Raw genomic sequence first — 6,589 nt, 5'->3', positions numbered from 1 at the left:
GTGGAAAAGGCTTGACCGAGCTAGGCTATTGCAAAAGGATATCATATTTTATGCACATTTTATTATTCAAGTGCTCTTTATGAGCTTAGGCCATTTATGACCGGCCGGCCAGTTTGTAACCAATTTGACCATTCAAGAAATCTATATAACAAATACGTGCAAGAGGGAAAGGGTCACTCTTGCACGGGGGGAGATTGCACCCAGTGCTTGTGTACTTCTTGTTTCCTCTCCCCTCTTCTCTCTCGCCGTGCCGGCGTAGCACTCCGCTCTAGGAGGTGCGCCTACACGCGTTCTGTCACTCTCTCCTGCTCTCTATCTCTCTTTGTCCGTGTATATTGTCGATTATGTGTCTATGTGGCTGCCAGGTATGTCGATTAGTCTATTCTATGGTTTGTGGTATGCTATTCGGGTATTTTGCAGGGAACTCCATGCTTCTGGCTGTAGCAGTGGTATCAGAGCATAGGCTACGGTCGGATGTCTACAATAATCATCACAACGACCAGAGCTAAGTCTTTTTGTTTTCTTCTTGATATTTATACTTGTATATGAGATGCACAAGCATGGCTTGATTGTTTAGATCTTTTTGTACTAATAATTGCATGTGTAATTATGTTAATTAGTTTTAATCATTTTAACCATATTGTAAATTATATATATAATAGAGAAAATAGATCCTTTAGAGTGAAAGTGCTATCAAACGCACAAAAGGTGGTGAACTTAAAATTTTGTGGTTGCTTCTCATCGTAAGAAACAATCGCTTGAGAATCTTAATAAACATGTTTTACGAATAGTCAAAAGAGATCTTTGACGTCAAATCATTGAAAAAACTTATCCTGGTGAGAAACTACGCCAGTAAATTATTTGTGGCTCAAGTTTACTGTGTCAAGGGATCAATGTTGGTATGGTCCAAGTAGACGATGTTGACCAAGAACGATTGCCGTGATGGGTGACGACACTGTGCATACCTGCAATGGCAAGAATAAGTGCCGAGTTTCCTTTTTGCATGTGCATCGCCTTCAAGAAGTGGTGATGAAGGTGCCAAATCAATAGGATGAGAAGCATCCAGATAGTGGATATACTCGTCTGCATGACTGAACTGAGCTTCGAGGCCATATAGCGAGTGTATTGTGACCGAGTGATTGAGTGAGCAATCGCTGCGAGTGAGAACCATTTAGTACTAGAAGAAATCAGTCCTATCCAAAAGGGCAAGCTCAACCACGACTAAATGCATGTGAGACTTTCCGATGCATGTACTGAGAAGGTCATTCTGCTTACAGACGAAGCTAAGCTATTGATAAAGGCATAGCATGACAAACCGCTAAGCTAGTGATGCAGCACAGAACCAAGGAGGAGTTCCAGTTACAAGATTAGTTGAGGGCGGCATGCATCAGCCCAGCCTCACACACATTCTTTAAATATATACATATATATAGTGTTCTCAGCCAATTATTCCTACAAGCTGCACCTGCATATCTCTCTCTCTCTCTCTCTCTCTCTCTCTCTCTCTCTCTCTCTCTCTCTCTCTCTCTCTCTCTCTCTCTCTCTCTCTCTCTCTCTCTCTCTCTCTCTCTCTCTCTCTCTCTCTCTCTCTCTCTCTCTCTCTCTCTCTCTCTCTCTCTCTCTCTCTCTCTCTCTCTCTCTCTCTCTCTCTCTCTCTCTCTCTCTCTCGCTCTCGCACGACGGTGCCAATCTGTTGTAAATCATTGCTACCCGCACCTTTCTGGACGCAACTCCCCACCCTTACCAACTCATGCCACCAGAGCACGCTTTAGCTGCCTTCGTGACCACGAGCTTCGAGACACCCACAGCCGTACACCACTTTCAGTCCTCCAACTGCCCCCTCCATCCCTTGCGCATGCTAAACAGTAGCCTCACTCTCTCCCTTTTCTTCACTAGTTACCATGCAGCATGCAGCTGTGGCCGTGCATTAACGAGCAACTCTCCTCACCTCATAGCCACACGTAGGCGCATTCAAAATCTCTCTCTCTCTCTCTCTCTCTCTCTCTCTCTCTCTCTCTCTCTCTCTCTCTCTCTCTCTCTCTCTCTCTCTCTCTCTCTCTCTCTCTCTCTCTCTCTCTCTCTCTCTCTCTCTCTCTCTCTCTCAGTCGCGTCCTCAACCTGCAACCTCTCTCTGTCTCGGTTGTTGGACACACCCGCACCCCACGTTACTCTCTCCCTCCTTAGTTGTTGGATGCCAACATTGGGCTGTGCATCACCCGGCCGTCATCCAAACTGAGGTCTGCACCCTGCTTTTCTCATGGCACCCACAACCACACACCCACAAAGGGCATGCAGGCGGCTAGTTGCCTTTTTTTTTTGTCTCTCACACACTCTCTCTTTTGCTACGGCCGCCACACGCTTTTAGCTCTTGACCCCTTCTGCCAGTTTTTCCTTTGACAACCACCAGTTCTCCCTCTCTCTCTCTCATGTGTTCGCATGGAGCCATCCATCTTTCTTCCTCTCATCTTCAACCATCCCCCGCCCCACTTCTCATCACTCGGTGGCCGCATGCAATCTCCAACCACTCCATTGCGGCTGTGATCGTCTGCCAACCCACCCTTATCGTCCCGCTTCTCTCCCTCACTTGATGCAACCACTCTCTCTCTCTGAACGAATCAGCCAGATCCACACGAGCTCTTTGCTCTCCTTGTTGGCAACAAGGAATGGGCAGCACCACCTTTGCTAATTCCTATCATCGAAAAACAGACGAACTCCTTAGAATATTGTTATCAGTGTGGCAGCAAGCCTTCCATGGCGCGTGCTGATCAGCTATAAGATCGAGGCTGCGTAAGTACGTGTGACCACCAGAGACGTAGCACCAAGCCAGTGCACCTCAGATTCGCACGCCTCGTTCACTAGCAGCTAGTGCTCATTCAACAGCTCCGACAGTAAAACCATGGCCTGGACCACTCTCTATTACTGCAAAATGCATGTCTTGGTGCTCCAAGGGTTTCTTGTACATGCAGCAGTGTGGGCTCCGAAGCTCGATCTAATTTTTTCTTTGAGAAGCCCTTTGTTGTTGAGCTTGCTCTCGAAGAACTTTTACAAGTTGCCCAAGCTTTTGAATCCTTTTGGGTTCCTCATCCTTCCTATTCAACCACAGGTGATCCTCTCGAATGTATTGATCATGATGTTTATGTCCAGCGGTTTCCTTGCAGCAATTGGCCCTACACCTTCGGGGCTACACTCCGAGAGTACTTGCCACACTGGCCTTGTCATCATGAATTCTCCCTCCCTTGTTGAGACCCTATGGATGTGGAATGCTGGGTAGAAATGTTCCCTTCCATTATCTCTTGAGTTCACACTGTTGAGATCCTTTCTACTTATGGTGCCATTCAGCTGATGTACTCAGAGTTTCAGTTGCATACCCAATTGGTTCCCACTCGGGAAAACTACTTCTTGAGATATTCGAAGCGCGTAGGCCATCTATGGGTTGTTGCAGATGTTTCGATCGATAGTCTATGTGGGAACCCGCCCACAATGCAAAAAGCGCCCTTCTGGTTGTGTTATTGAGGAGATGCCCAGTGGATATTCCAAGGTCACGTGGGTAGAGCATGTGGAAACTGATTCTAGAGGGGCTCACAATTTGTACCAATCGTTTGTTAACTGCAGTATGGGAGTTGGTGCTCAACAGTGGCTATGCACATTGCAAAGGCAGTGTGAGAGAATTGGAAGTATCTTAGCAAATAATGTACCAACTGGAGATATCAATGGCCATGTGTGGAGTACACTAGTCATAACTGCTTCACTTATTTAAGAATGTGTTCATTGACTAACAATCGAGGTATTTCTATAAGCACTCTGAAACCTATTGCTAACAATTTCGTGCAACTACTTCTTGCGAAATCAAAACAATACCTCTCACAAAAGAAAAATCTCATTCTATCAGCAGTATCGGTCAGTGTTTCATTTAAATTGAATGATTTTTGAAACTGGCTAAGCAAAACCAAGGGTGTTTGATGTTGACGCTTCTGCATTTTCCTACGATGTCCCATCTTTTCCCCTATTCTCTAAATTTACACCGTGTCTCACAAAATATTGAACGACATTATTGGTTTGTCCAAGCTAATATATATTCTTTGTAAAATCATCTACAAATGCACCCACATTCACTACTCTATTCACTCCAAGTCCTTACAGGGACATGATACTTCATAAGAAGCTAATAATTAGCCTGCTATCATGTTTGCAAGACTTTTATAGATATGTAGGTCAGTTGTTGTCACTCTTCCTGTTGTAATTTTTCAACCGTTGTATAAGGCTCGCAACGCTAACAATTGACAGCTAGGTATTCTCATTTAGGATCTTCATTATTCGCCTTTTTGTAGTTAAACTCTCCCACTTTCAATCCTAAATTTGCATCCGTTTTACCATTATCAACTTTGACAATTTGAATGTGCGGTTTACTTATTTTTGGCACCTTGTCTTTTAGTAATACTTTTGCAGATAACGTTCAACTACATTGATACAATCAGAGAACCTCAATGTATGAATTATGACTACATCCCTCTAGATAAATTCTCCCTGATAAGTAAGCTCCCTCCCTATAAAACTTTCATTTGAATGCAATATTACCTAATTCCCCACCCCAGTCCTTATTCCACGTACTTTCTTATTCAGGCATCAAAAATAAATAAATAAATCACCTTTTCCTACATCTCCTTATCTAACAATCCTCCAATATAATTTAGATTGAACAAAATTAATACTTTTTCAAGTTAATGTCTTTTGAGGGATCACTTTTACAGATATTCTCATACCCACCCACCTTTACAACAAGTTATTCTGTTACAAGTTATCACTTATTTCAATTCTGTTACAAGTTGTCAATGTACTTATATTCATTGAAACGTCATATATTGGCATAACTGATCAGACAGCTACTTAAATCAGTCCTGTTGTTTTGGGATATTGTTTTCATTTGGTTTAAACACTACAGTCTACTCCAATTTGATATCAAGCAGGTAATTTATGATGTTTGTTTTTTTATGCTTGGTCTAGTCCATTAGTCACGTACACACAGATCCGCCGATTTAGGCAGTGTGAAAATGCTTATCCTGGTGCAGATTCGCCGATCTAGGCATGCAGCACAACAAAAAACTACAGATTTACACCTTTTAAGCAATACCAAATGCAGATTCGCGGATTTAGGCAACATTAGTGCAGATTCGCCGATTTAGGCAGCACGTCCTATTGGTGTAGATTCGCCGATTTAGGCAACACTAATCACAAAATCATACTGCAGTGGCTGGCCACCACTGAAACTGGTATGATTTTGTTACCCGGGTACATAATGAAAATGCTTTTGGATTTGGATATTTGGATTTTGGATTTGAAACGTATGTATGTTGGTAAATATTTGGACTTGAATTTTTGTGGATTGTCGTGACAATATTTATGGAATTGGATTGAGATTGATGCGAATTGATTATGATGAGTGTGACCAATGATATCCCGATTCATCAGGGTATGACATATACTGCTTATTCTAGTGGTATGGGACACTAGAATAGGTAGTATGTGGATGACGACAGGCATAAGCTAATGTTGTTTAGTTTCATAAATTTTTCTTTTATTATATGATGTTTTTGACACAACATACTAATCACTGTTTTTGACAAGTATTGTTTGCAGATTTTTATCTTCGCAACTGAGGACAGTTGCTTTCCAACGGAGAGGTATGTTATGGAATTGATATCTTATTATTTATTGCAGCTGTGACAGGTGGAAAATGCTTGACCGAGCTAGGCTATTGCAAAAGGATATCATATTTTATGTACATTTTATTATTCAAGTGCTCTTTATGAGCTTAGGCCATTTATGACCGGCCGGCCAGTTTGTAACCAATTTGACCATTCAAGAAATCTATATAACAAATACGTGCAAGAGGGAAAGGTCACTCTTGCACGGGGGGAGATTTCACCTAGTGCCTGTGTACTTCTTTCCTCTCCCCTCTTCTCTCTCGCCGTGCCGACGTAGCACTGCGCTCTAGGAGGTGCTCCTATACGCGTTCTGTCACTCTCTCCTGCTCTCTATCTCTCTTTGTCCGTGTATATTGTCGATTATGTGTCTATGTGGCTGCCAGGTATGTCGATTAGTCTATTCTATGGTTTGTGGTATGCTATTCGGGTATTTTGCAGGGAACTCCATGCTTCTGGCTGTAGCAAATATAGTCACTTGTGCGGCCAACAATGACTCTTATCCAGTCAAGGAAGTTGGAAAGATTGTGCTAATTGCTTTGAATGGTATTTCTTTCACACTTGTTGATGCACAATGTACCAAGGACCAAAAATAATGTTTTGTTTGTATCTGGACTTGCAACACTTGGTATTTTTGTCAAGTTTGTGGATGATAGATGTATAGTTCATGATCTCAATTTTGGTGATAAAATAGTTGCATCTGGAATTTTGTGCCATGGACTGTATAAGCTCACTTTGTATGACAAGTGTGGGTAGAATTTTGCAAATATAGATGTGGATTTAAAGGCTATTTTACATGAAAAACTTTGGCATGCACATTTTGGGCATCTGGATTTTTCCAATTTGTTGCATTTGCAAAAATTTGATATAATTGCTTCTTTGCCACTAGA

At 42.3% G+C, this 6,589-nt stretch overlaps 1 pseudogene; it reads left to right on the top strand.

Moving 5' to 3' along the window:
- Nucleotides 1-2,896: 2,896 nt before the first annotated feature.
- On the top strand, nucleotides 2,897-3,757 carry LOC147450331 (homeobox-leucine zipper protein HDG2 pseudogene; annotated as a pseudogene).
- Nucleotides 3,758-6,589: the final 2,832 nt, after the last annotated feature.

The sequence above is a fragment of the Adiantum capillus-veneris genome, chromosome 9, assembly GCF_014529385.1.
Source record: "Adiantum capillus-veneris isolate H3 chromosome 9, ASM1452938v2, whole genome shotgun sequence".
Taxonomy (NCBI): Eukaryota; Viridiplantae; Streptophyta; class Polypodiopsida; order Polypodiales; family Pteridaceae; genus Adiantum; species Adiantum capillus-veneris.
The sequence above is the reverse complement of the archived record's forward strand: the minus strand, read 5'-3'. Positions and strand labels throughout refer to the sequence as shown.